Source organism: Chlorocebus sabaeus, chromosome 12 (assembly GCF_047675955.1).
Source record: "Chlorocebus sabaeus isolate Y175 chromosome 12, mChlSab1.0.hap1, whole genome shotgun sequence".
NCBI classification, from domain to species: domain Eukaryota; kingdom Metazoa; phylum Chordata; class Mammalia; order Primates; family Cercopithecidae; genus Chlorocebus; species Chlorocebus sabaeus.
The window spans coordinates 14,765,959-14,779,853 of NC_132915.1; positions in this window are offsets into that span (position 1 = coordinate 14,765,959).

The window sequence follows — 13,895 nt, forward strand, 5'->3', positions numbered from 1 at the left end:
CAACAACTAAATAAACTTTGGAAGATAAATTTGGGGCACCTTGCAGAAAGAAGAGCACAAAGAGAAGACAGGAGAGGAAGGATGTCCGATGTCCAAAAACAACTGTTCCAGAAGGATACAATGGAGAAAATAGGATGGCATAATCATAAATTATTCAAGACAAAATATCCAGAACTAAAGAGTGTGAGTTGCTCCATTGAAACAGCCTACCTAGAACACAGGAGAATGGACGGAAATAGAGTATACTGTCATTAGAGCCCTATGTCTGGAGAAAAATACTCTCCAAGTTTCCAGAAAAAAAGGAAAACAAAGTAGAAAACAAGAATTAGAATGGTTGTATAGATCTCAACAGAAACACAGAAAGCAAGAAGACAGTGAAGCAATGCCTTCCAATTTCTGAAGGAAAATAGTTTCCAACTTGTAATTCTACACCCAGCCAAAATACTAATAAAATGTGAATAATAATGACATTTTCAAGATATTTAAAGTCTCAAAAAACCTATCTCTCCTACGCTATATGAGAGGACTTCAAAAAGTTTGTGGAGGCCAGGCGCAGTGACTCACACCTGTAATCCTGGCACTTTGGGAGACAAAGGCGGGTGGATCACCTGAGATCAGGAGTTCGAGACCAGCTTGGCCAATATGGTGAAACCCTGTCTGTACTAAAAATACAAAAATTAGCCAGGCGTGGTAGCAGGTGCCTGTAACCCCAGCTCCTTGGGAGGCTGAGACAGGAGAATCGCTTGAACCCGGGAGGCAGAGGTTCAGTGAGCCAAGATCGTGCTACTGCTCTCCAGCCTGGGCAACAAAGAGTGAAACTCCATCTCAAAAAAAAAAAAAAAAAAAAAAAAAAAAAAAAAAAAAATGTGTGGAAAAACAGAATTGAAAGATAAAAATTAAAAATATAAACTTTAGTTTTCAACATAAGCTCCATCAAGTTCAAGACTTTGGTAAGCAATGATACCAGCCATTAGGCATCCCTAAAGAACCGAGGGTCCTGGAAATTTAAGTATGTCAGTGCAGTCTTTTTTACGTGATACTGCATTCCAGTTTTAGCTGTCCCAAGAGAAAGTGTTTGGCTATGGAGAGAAAGAAAGAGAATAGAGAACTGGAAGGGAAGGAAGGAAGAGGGAAAGGAGGGAAGGAGGGAAGGGAGGAGGAAAAGAAGGGAAAGAAAAGAAAGGAATAAAAGAATCACAAAGTGGCACACTCTTCCTGCCTATGTTGCTGCTGGATGTCCAGTGCTCAGCTCACACTCATCTTCCCAGGTTGTCCATCTCTGGTGAATCCTGTTTCCAAAAACGAACCCATCGATTTTCAACTGATACACCCAGAGGGTCTCTTACAAACTCTTAGGAAGCTAAAATTAAGCTTATTCTCAGGAAATAAAGGAAAAAATGAGGAAAAGAGTGAAGGTAGGAAAGAAGAAAGGAAGAGAGGGAGGGAAGAGGAAGACTAATGTTCTATGGAAAGCAATTTGTAAACTTTCTCAGCAGGGCATGGTGGCTCACACCTGTAATCCTAGCACTTTGGGAGGCAGAGGTGGGTGGATGGCCTGAGGTCAGGAGTTCCAGACCAGCCTGGCCAACATAGTGAAACCCTGTCTCTACTAAAAATACAAAAAATTAGCCAGGCATGGTGGTGGATGCCTGTAATCACAGCTACTTGGGAGGTCGAGGCAGGAAAATCACTTGAACCTCACAGTGAGCAGAACCTTGCAGTGAGTCGAGATCGTGCCATTGCATTCCAGACTGGGTGACAGAGCGAGACTCTGTCTCAAAAACAAAAAAGAAAAGAAAACTTTTTCTAACATATATTTGCATTTTATTAAAACACTTTTATGTCACTTGCCTGTGTTTTTACTAACTACAGGCAAATGAGTCTTCATCATATTTTAAATGTATTGATTAATAATCAAGAAATTAAATGACTCAGATGATCAGACCCTGTGGTAGACATTTGCCACTTCTTTTTTTTTTTTTTTTTTTTTTTTTTTCCTGGCATCTGGACAGCCTTTTCTTTAAGGGGAGTCTCTCTGTGAATATTAGTGGGAAGCAGAACTCTACATATCACTAGAGAAGCTGAAACGAAGGAACACTGCCTCTCCCTGTCTCCTGAACCTGGGGTTTAGGTTTGTAACCTAGACTTAGCACAGACCACGCTTGCGCCCAGCACCCAGCACTAAAGGAGCAATGCAGACTTGAAGGGCAGGTATTGAGTCACTCACATCACGGTGCTGTAGTGGCAGGCCAGCACGGGGAACATCCTGACTGGACTCTAGACTCTCTGGGACGTGGCGTTAGCTATACCCCTTGGGATTCCGAAGCTTATTGTTTGTAATCCGCATGGGGTTCTGTCAAGGCTTCCTATCAATTCTGTGAGTTACCCAATGGCCTTTGGATGAGATCATTTTGCTAAGGTTCAAAAATAAAACACAATATAGACCGGGCTTGGTGGCTCATGCCTGTAATCTCAGCACTTTGGGAGGCCAAGGGGGGCGGATCACCTGAGGTTAGGAGTTTGAGACCAGCCTGGCCAACATGATGAAACCTCGTCTCTACTAAAAATACAAAAATTAGCCAGGCGTGGTGGTGGACACCTGCAATTCCAGCTACTCAGGAGGCTGAGGCAGGAGAATCTCTTGAACCAGGGAGGTGGAGGTTGCAGTGAGCCCAGATCATACCATGACACTCCAGCCTGGGCAACAGAGTGAGACTCCGGCTCCAAAATATATATATATTGTGTGTGTGTGTGTGTGTGTGTGTATATATATATAGTGTGTATTTATATATACAATTCATCCATGAATCAATCAAAAAGCCAAAAATTAGTCTGTTATATAGGTCTTGTTTTTCTACTTGATCTGTATTACTTTCCTATTGTTCTCTAATGAGTCCTCACAAACTTTATGACTTAAAACGAAGCAAGTTCGTAAGGCCAGCAATACAAAAATGGGTCTTATGAGCTAAAATCAAGGTGTCAGCAGAATGGCCTTCCTTCTAGAGGCTCTAAGGAAGAATCCCTTCCTTGTCTTTTCCAGCTGCTAAGAGGCCACCTGAAATCCTTGGCTTATGGCCCCTTCCAGCCATGGTGTCATGCCAGTTTCAGCTTCTGTCCTCACATCTCCTCAGACCCTGACACTCCAGCCTCCTTCTTTCCCTTACAAGGACCCTTGTGACTGGATTGAGATTACCTGAATAATCCAAGAGAGTCTTTCCATCTCAAGATCCTAAATTACATCTGCAACATTCCTTTTGACAGTAAGGTAACATATTCAGAGTTTCTGTGGATTCATACTTTGGATCCATGATTCTGTTTTTTGCAATATCTGCAATAATTATATATGATTATCTTTTTATTGTCACAATTTTCATGTTACTAGGTGACATACATTTTTTAAAGGAAGAGAGTTTTATTCTTTAATATTTTTCTTTTTAACCTTCTAATGAGGTGTGTTGGTGATTTTTAAAAATTCCTAAGTATCCTTTGAGAGCAGTAAGTGAGCAACTTGCCATTTCAAACATTAAGTTTCTGTAAATGACCACAACTTGACCTGGCCAACTAAACACTTATACAGCACTGATTAGGAAGAGAAGTCTTTGAGCTGCGGAGAGAAAATTTAAAAAAGAAGGTATACTTCTTATTCTTGAAGAACATATTGGTTAGTTCACAAGATCATAGAAAAGGCTATCTTCTCATCAACTGGAGAAAATGGAAGCAGTAGTAAATTCCAGCTATTTAGCAACAGGAGAATGTGGGTTCCCACAGGATTTCCCCACCAGCCACTGGTTTGTCTGCTCCATACTTCTTAATGTTTTAGAAGCTGTTCAAATGGCTATAAACATATATGGCCTTTTGAGAAGTTTATAACTCCTGAGATTTTAGACTCAGTGAAATGTCAATGGGAGTACTGATCAAGCACACAGGGGAATTACTAACATACATGGAGGCATATACAACTGACCGTGTGCTGATGGTCTATCATAAAGGATGCTAGAAATCCACCCATAGAGTATCAATCAGACTTGTGCTTAGCTCATATTCTGGAAGGCACAGATAAGATATCTATTTCTTATTGTAGACAGGAAAGCTAGTATTTCCCAAGTGTTTACTGTGTCCTACAAGCTTTTGACATGTTTTCTCATGTTATGCTTGCAATAACTCCTGTTTTAACAGATAAGGAAACAGGCTTAGCCAAGTCAAGTGGCTTAGCAAAGTTAAATCAGGGCCAACATGACAGAGCTGGAACTCAAACCTAGGTCTGGTAGAATCTTTGCACTACAGTACCCTGTCTTAGCCAATGCATGTCTTAAAGATCACCCAGCCATGAAAAAGGATGAGATCATGTCCTTTGCAGGGCCATGGATAGTGCTGGAAGCCATCATCCTCAGCAAACTAACACAAGCAAGAACAGAAAACCAAACACTGCATGCTCTCAGTCATAAGTGGGAGCTGAACAATGAGAATACATGGACACAGGGAGGGGAACAACACACGACCAGGCCTGTCAGGAGGTGGTGGAGTTGGGGGAGAGCATTAAGATAAAGAGCTAATGCACACAGTGCTTAATACCTGGGTGTTGGGTTGATAGTTGCAGCAAACCACCATGGCACACATTTACCTATGTAACAAACCTGCAATCCTGCACAGTATCCCAGAACTTAAATTTAAAAAACAAATAAATAAAAATAAAAGTTAAACAAAAAATAGATCACCTAGACTATTAAGTCTTAATACTCTTAGAGAATAAAATATCTCATGACTTAATGATTATAATGTGTGTTTAAAAAAAAAATCCTGGGAAACATCTTCCCTTTCTACTATCTGAACTCATCGGGTTGAAGTGCTTGGAAGGAGGGGATGGCAATGTAAGGTGGCTAATGTTCTGTTTCAAATTCAAGGTGACCATCTCAATGGTCTTTTCCTTGGGGTGGATCAGGACTCTTGCAGTTCTTGCTTTAGTAAGACTATAGTTTCTATAGGGTCTTTTTTTCCCATTAGTCTTGGCTATTGGAAACTCTGCAGTTCTCCTAAGAACTAATTCTTGATTTGCCAATTCAATGGGCAGTGGTGGGAGCAGAGTCAGGGAGAAACTTTCTCATCTCCATAGATTCAGTCCATGAGGAGACTCTCAGGATAGAGTTATCAAGCACTAGTACTGAGAATGAGTTCAGAGATTATCCACACACTTGTTTTAATTGGTGAAGTAGCTGGTAATTAGGGGTAGCCTGTGGTTGTCATTGTAGTTTCAGAACTGGACCCAGGACCCAAGCCTCTTGTCTTCAGACTGATAGTTCAAGACGCCACACTTCCTCTTGCTTTCAAGCAACAAAACCCGACAGTGTGGGGTTGCTTTCCTCCACTCTGTCTTTCTTTTTTTGTTTTGTTTTTTCTCCCTTTTTCCTTCCTTCCATTCTTCCATCCTTCCTTCTTTCCTTCCTTCCTTCTTTGTATTTTTTCTTTCTTTTTGGTGGGTACAGAGGGACATAGGGCTAAGCTTCAAGTCAGAGAAAGGAAGAGGAACTAGATGCACATGACTTGGTTACTAGTGAGTCTCTTAAGCATAGAAATAAAATTATTTCCCCCGTGAACAAACAAGTAAACAAGATCCTAACCTAAGCTACTAATGGCATTTAATGCACAGCACTGACTATCAGGTAATTTTCTTTTTAAAAAGAACCCTAATAGGCATAAAGATAGGAAATTAATCACTAGATTTAGGGAAAAAGACTTGTTCATGTGAGACAGTTTTACAAAGGAATACAAAGCACATAATGACTCATCAGAACACAAACTCAGGAAACCCAGCTGAGATGGCTATTTTTCTCTTGATAGAATACTTCAAATATTAGGAAAAATCACCTTCCTTCCTTCCCTCCCTCCCTCCCTCCCTCCCTCCCTCCCTCCCTCCTTCCTTCCTTTCTTCCCTTCTTCCCTCCTTGCCTCCTTCCTCCCTCCTTCCCTGTTTTCCTCCTTTATTCTGTGAAGTATGTACTTATTTACTCATTTTTTAATGAAAGCATTGTTGTAAATTGAATTACATCTCCTAAAATATATGTCAAAACCTAAATTCCATTAGCAGTGAATATGACCTAATTTGGAAGCAAGGTTTTTGAAGATGTACTCAAAATACAAGGAGGTCATGTTTGACTAGGGTGGGCCCTCACACTATGTGACTGGTGTCCATACATGAAGGGGGGAAAACATGTAGAGGCACGCACAGGGAGGACACCATGTGACAGACTGGAGTGATGTGTCTTCAAGACAAGGAATGCCAAGGGCTGCCGGCAACACCAACAGCCAAGAGAAAGGGATCAAACGGATTCTCCCTGGAGTCTTCAGGGGTGCCTGGCCCTGTCAACACCTTGATTTTAGACTTCTGATTTACAGAACTGGGAGAGAATCAATTTCTTTTGCTTCAGGCCACCCAGTTCATGATAATTTGTTACTGTTTTCCTAGGAAACTACTACGGTCACTAGACATTTCCAGAATTCCTGCTACAGCCAGGTGCTTTGAGGTGTGTGTGTGTGTGTGTGTGTGTGTGTGTGTGTGTAGTCAGGAGGAGAGGACCAGATGAACAAAACACAGCTGGTGCCCTCTAGGATCTCACAGTCTAGCAGTAACGTTAAGAGACTTTGTGATCGTTCCACTTTACCCACAGGTGTCTCCACTTTCAGAACAGCAGTCGAGGGCAGGTGACCTCTATGGCTATATACACCTGTTACACTTTCAATGAGGAAACTGATTGCAGGAAAAACTGCAAGGAGAGGAAATGTTAGTAATCTTTAGAGTACTGTAGGTAGAAATTGGGAAGGCCAATTTCTTAAATTATTTAAGGAATTTTGAAAAGATTTAGGATTTCTGTTTTGAGTTGTTTCGGGGTCCTTAACCAAGATGAAGAAGACTGGAGAAATCAAATAGAAAAAGGTAGGAAAATTCTGTCTGAACATATGTTTAGGGGAAAACGGGGTGCAGAGAGCATCAGCTCCTTGGAGACCTGGATCATATGCCATTTCTTCAACATCAACCCTTCCCGCTTCTTTCAGGTACTTTACATATTCAGGTTGGGTTGAATTAAGGTGTAGTCATTTCCCCAGATCTTATTTTACACAGAACAGCTGAGCTGGTGAAGAGAGGTGGGGAACCACAGTGGCCTCAACTTTTGTGCCAGTGAACATACCCAGGTGGGTCTCATCCTCTGAAGTCAAGGTCAGGCCATTTCCTTTATGAACTTTAGAGGAGATGAAAAAGAAGAAGATGGAGAAAGGAGAGTGGAAGTCTGGGGAGAGTGGAAGAGCAAGGAGCAGCAAGAGCAGGTTGAGGAGATGGTTGGAACCCAATCAGATGGTGGTGGCCAGCCTGCTTCAGCCTAGTGGACACTTGGAGTTGGGCTCACACCTTGATAGAGCCCAACCTGAATGCTTTCCAACCTCTCCTTTATAAAATAACTAGGGGTGGCTACAATTTTAAAAGTAGCTGCCCACTGATTGATAATGTCAAATTTAGCAATCCTGTTCAGAAGAGATATAACCTTCTGAAGAGGTTTATATGTCTGATGGAAAGAGATGAGTAGACAAAGAGAAGGCAGCACGACACAGCACGAGGCACTCAAGAGCTGCATTAGGGATATGTCTAGATCAGTGTTTCTCAAGTTTTAATTTCCCACAAAAAGTTCTTTTTAGACATATTTTCCTAATTGCCCTCTGCCCAGGAAATGTTAATGCCACAGATATATTACATATATGTTTATGAACTGTGCACATAGCTGTGTTTTGTATATTTAAAAAGTAAGGTCCCTCTCACCCTCCCCTCCAAGAGAAACAATTTTCCCCTCTTGGGGGTAATATCACCCCCCTTGAGAATTCATGTCTAGATGACTTCCAAGACCTAGGAATTGCTGAGTTGGAACAGATGTCATTGTACCCAATATTGTATACAGATGGGCTTAGGAATCTGACAGACCTGGCCTTGAATTCCACTTCTGCCACTTCCTAATTCTGTGACCTTGGGCAACTTACAAACATATCTTGAGTTTTAGTTTCCACATCTGTCTTATCTATATTAAAGACTATTTAGATTAAAAAGTAAAGAAAGTTAAGTGTTTTGCACATTGCTTGACATCTGGCCCATGATCAGAGTGGATGTTCTTTCTAGTTATTTGCCAGGCTGTTTTCCCCACTCTCTGCATAGAACACTAAACGAACACCAAATGAAGGGAAGTATGTGCTAGTTAGGTCAAGGAGTGATACAAATGTGAGCAACTAATTTGCAGAGATTTGTTTTTTCTTCGTAAAGAATCTTACAGATAAAGAGCATGACAACTGTATTCTCTAAAGGGATTTGCTCACCTGGGAGCCTTGGGCCATTGGGAAGCTCTGTCTCTGTTTCCTCTCACCAGCCTGGCCTTACGCTGGAGAGGAGGCTGCAGACCTCTTCAAAATGTTAAAAACAAAGAAACAACACTCAGATGAACCATAGTATAGAAAAAAATTAATTTCTCTTCAGTTGTGTTTCCTTAGCCTAAGGTGACTCTGTACATGGGTAATGGGAAAAAGGAAAAAAAAAAGAGAAAAGAAAAAGGAGTGATAGAGGAATAGTTCTAAAGAGATGAACAAAAGCAGAAAAGCGCTTCCTTCACAATGCAGGTGGCGTCTAGGAAGGAGCTTAAGGTGGTAGTCATTTTCTAAATGAGGTGTTTACATATATCAGCTCTCAATTTCTAGGAGGTAGGTGATGATGCATTTGGATAATCCAGGACACTTGCTTTTCTTTTACCAATAAGACATCAGAATTTTTGCCATATTACAAAGTCTTAAAAGTCTGAGACCTGAAAGGACTTTCAGGTAACAACTACAGTTTTTATGATAAATCAGTTGAGAAAACTGAGACCCCACCAAAGAGGTTAAGTTATTTACTCAAGGTCACATGGGTTGTGAGTAGCAGACTGATGTACACACCCAGGTTTTCTGATCTCAGATCCACTGGTCTTTTGGTTCCAAGGTAGCAGTTAGTAAAACCAGGACTTGGAAAAAGCACAGGATGTGCAGTCCAATTGACTGGGACATGGATCTAGCTCTTCCCCTTATCAGAAAGGTAGCTTTAGAAAAATCATTTAATCAGGTTTGTTTCTGATAAATAACAGCACTGTGGAACAGCAAAATTCTGCCTGAGGAGCAAATATATCTGCACATTGTAAGTGCTTCATCAATGAGAGAGTATCTCAAACGTCAAACCCAGGTCTCTTGGTTCCCAGAATATTGGCCCCTTCGACTGGAGGCCTCTCAAAGGGGTCCTAATACATTTTCATCTCTGTCAATTTTTATCATAAGAAGTTTCTCAATATCATACATTATAAGAAAAGTGCATATTAAAACCATAATGATATATTAGTTTTCCTAATGATTAACTTGGCAATTGCAAAAAGTTTTATAGTAAATTACGTTGGGAAGTATTTCTATGCACATGCGTAGTTTGGAGTATTAACTGATATCACCCATTTGGGGGGTGATTTGGCAATATCTATCACAATTTAAGGTGCATATATTCTGTAACCCAGCAGCTTCACTTTCACAGATATGTCTACACATATCCAAAATGCCTTATCATTACAGCATTATTGGAATACAACCTAAATATTCATTTAAAAATGAGTTAAATATATTATGGTACATCTATACAATGGAGTGCTATGAGGCCTCAAGGAAGAATGAAACAGCTCTATATATACTGCCCTGGAACCATGTCTGAGATGTATTGTCAAGTGAAAAAGAAAGTTACAGACTGATATGTATACCATGATGTGGTTTGTGGTATAAAGGATGTGAATACACATATGCTTACTTATGCATAGGCTATCTAAGGAAGGATACAGAAGAAATTCAGGAGAGGATAACTGGGGAATTGGGAGACAAGAGTGAGAATGAGATTACTGCTTGGTATCCATTTTGGAACCTTCTGAGATTGGCTTCATGTACATGTATTACCCATTTAAAAAATAAACACAAAACCAAAAGAAAGCCCAGCCAAGCAAAATACTTGTGGTCTCTGGTGCTGGCGCAGGCTGCCCTCCTGCCCACCTACTCTAATCTGCTTGGCTCACCTTCTGTGGCTCTCTAACCTCTTGGATCTTCACCTTGGCTCTTTCTCTTGATTTCCAATACCTACCACCAACCTCCTTTATCTTGACGACTCATTGCAGACGCACACCTCTGGCTTCCATTGCTGACACGCTTTCCTGGACGCGAGGCTATGAATGCTCTCTGGCTCTGTGGAGTTAGGCTTGCTGGAGCCACCCACTCCTGATCAGGCCAGCTAGGTCACTAGTTAGCTTATACATCCTGGCTCCAGACACTGCCTATGTACAAGGAGAAAATGGACTACTTGGTTGTCCATTGCATAGAGGTACAAGCAGGGCTACCTATGTCAACATTTTACCTTTGATTGGCCGGGGACATCTTGGTTTCTTCATTTACTTGTTTCCTCATTGGTTGATCTGTTCTTTTTTCAGTCATTCAGTCAATACTTCTGAATGAGAGGAACAAAAGCTACCGTCCAATGGGATTAGTATTAGGAGTATACCTCCAGATTTCGTATTCCTCCATTTTCCTTTTCTCCAACCCAATGGATAATTTAGATTTTATTATATCCTGATAGCATGAGACAATAATTAAAGCTATTGCCAACTGAATATGTTGTATGAACAGTGGCAGCTTCGAGGATTGATAGGGACCTCCCTTTCACCCTCACTAACTAGAAGGATCTACAAGGTACAACAAAGAGGCATTCAGTTTAATGACATTTGCAGATGAGCCTTATTTCCCTTGGCTGATTTTTTTAAAAAAATCTTATTATTGAGTCTTTTCAGGGTTTCAGTTCTCTCAGAGGGCACCTTGGGAGGAACAATAAATGCCTGTAGCCAACTGACCACTTTCTGTCTTCAACCACCTGGGACCTAGGATGAGGTTAGAAGTGCTGCCAGGGACCCCATCAATATTGAAAAATGCCTCTGGCTTGATTAAGCTTCAGAAACGCCTCCATTGATTCTATTCAAATATTTATCGAACACCTACCTCAGACCTGGTACACTAATTGACCTCAGAAAAGTCCCCTTTGCCCAAGCCTGAGAGGGGGAAGTATACAGGAATGCTGGCTGGGAAAAGGAAATTCCTCATGGGTTGACCGAAAAATGACTTAGTTCAGGTCCAAGCAGAGAAGGATCCAGGAGAAACAAACATTGGGTCTAAGAACACTGATAAGGGTTTATGGCCCTTGTTACTAGCTAGCTGATCTGACCTGAACTGGAATCCAAGAAGTAAAGAAAGTATTTAGAATGGCAGCAGATACAAGCAATGACCTTCATAAAATCACCTTTCGGAGACACCATCTTGAACAACTGCACAGAAAAAAGCATTACAGTCTCTTGACTTGTTCTATAGAAAATACCTTTTAAGGAGACCGTGTTAAATTTAATATTTCAGAGTACAGACTTGAGGCTGGGCTTGGTGGTGCACACTTGTAATATCAGCATTTTGAGAGGCCAAGGTGGGAGAATTTCTTGAGGCCAGGAGTTGGAGACCAGCCTGGGCAATATAGTGAAAACTCATCTCAACAAAAAAATTTTAAAAAAAAGCCAGGCGTGGTGACATCCATCTGTAGTCCTAGCAACTTAGGAGACTGAAGACTCAAATAAATACTCTGGAGATACACTACCTACCTGGGTCTGGATCCAGGCTTTACCTCCAAGTTTGCTTAGCCTCTGTGCCTCCCAATCCTCATCTGTAAGATGGAAATACGATAGGACTCATCACATGTGCTTGTTTGAGGACAAAATGAGTAAATAACTGAGCCGGCACCAGAACCCTAGTGAGTCCTCAAAAATACAAACAGTTAACTGTGGCAAGTTTTGCCCTTCTGAAAACGACCGTGTCTTCCAAGGAGTGGGATTGTTAATGTGCCTAGTTTTGGATTTTGTGCTCTGAAATTTTTGCACTGCAAAATACTTTTTTCCTTTTCTGTGGATTTGCTTTGCTGTCCTTTCCACATCATTTTTTGTTCTCACAGCATTTATACAAACAAAGGCAGCCACATGGTCTGTAGTCCCTGGAATGTGTTACTGATGTACATATGCTCCTTAAGTTCAAGGAGGAGCCTTTATTACTGGCTTAAAATGTCATGAAGTGATTGCAGTTGAAAATCCCTGGGGTCAGGAATGATTTGTTTCCATTTTTTGCCTGTTTCTTATCGCAAGTATCATTAATAATGTTGACTAAATCATTATCTTTGCAACAGCCTACCGAAATTATCTTTTCCCTGAACTTGTGTTTATATTAATACTGCTGAAATAACTTCTTCATCAAATACAAATTTCTCGTGTTTATTTAAAATGGTTTGCATTTCTGCACAAACTGACATTGCCTGAGGAGAAAGCCAAATAAAGACCTTATCAACAAGAAGGCTTTTGAATTTGTCCTCAAGATAGTGACAGTTATCAAGAATATATCTGTCCAATTCTGTCATTTCCAGAACTTAAGTATGCAACAAGTTGTCATTGGCTTTGTCCATTTTTCTGTCCCCACAATACTTCTTGTGCTCTGAGTTGATCCCTAGTAACTTTCAAATAAATTCCATTTTTGCAATCGAATTGCAGTTCTGACCATATGGACCTATTCAGACTTTTGTAACATTCCATTTCTAAATGATTTTCTGCCAATTCAGTTCAAGCTACAAATCAAATCTAACCTCTGTAATAAAAAGAACTGCAGAGAAAACCGTTTTCCAGTTGTCCCTCGGAACCATTCCTTAAAGGACCTCCCACTTTCAGGCCAATCATAATTTTTACGAACATACCCGTGGTCATGCTTTTTGATTTCATAATCGGCTTTGTTTAAGTGAAACTGAGGGAACAATGTAGGTTCTTTTACCCAGCCCATGCAGTGGAAGAAAGGTGCCCTGTTAACTCCACAGTTGCCGCTGGCCTGGCAGCAGTAGGTTGGTTATTCTACCACCTCTAGGTGGCAGTGCAGCCCAAGACAACGTACTGGGTCCTCGGCTTCCTCCCCTCCCCCTCTCTCTGGGTTGGCAGCATAGGTTGGATTGGCATACAGGGAAAATAATCATTAAAAATAAATGCAATCAAAAGAAGTAGGTTATTATAGTGGCACATTGGAACTGCTTTTGTTAGAAGTCTGTCAGCCTCCCATTAGAAATGTTTGGGAGGAGTTTACCACTCAGCTGCAAAAATATGCTGGAGGTTAAAAATGACACTCTCTGGGACTCAACCTTGTTGCCTATTTATTCCTCAGAAGTTTGATTTTAGATGGTTGGGTGGCTTTGAAGTAGCATGCAAAGACACACAGATGGGTCTGTTTTGCTTAAGGCAATTCATAACTGTTTTTGTAATACTGAAATGCATTATGACCCAATGAGAGGCTGAGGTTTCATGGGCCGCACCAGAGTGCATGTCCTTATGAGGATTTCAAGATTACATTCTAAAAATATTGTCGTGTGGGTAGATAAAATGTTATTGTACATTGCTGCTTAGTAAAAAATTTAGATAGGTTTAGCAATAACCTGGGTCCTCCACCTCATCTGAGGACAGTCTCTTTCCCCGCCCCTTCTTCTAGGCCATCCTTCCGTCCACTGTAAAATGAAGAGTCACTTTCCATGAACATTAACATCAGATGTTAAGTCAGGATTGCTTGCATCATGCTATGGCAGCAAGTGAGCCCCAAATCTGATGACTTAACACCACCAGAATGTATTTCTCATTTGTACAGCCTGTCTGACTTGGGCCGTGGGTGACTTTGCTTCACAGTCACTGAAATGCTACCATCTTGTAAGTGCACCACATGGACTAAGGGTTCTTGGACCATCTCTTCTGGACTTTGTTCTGGAA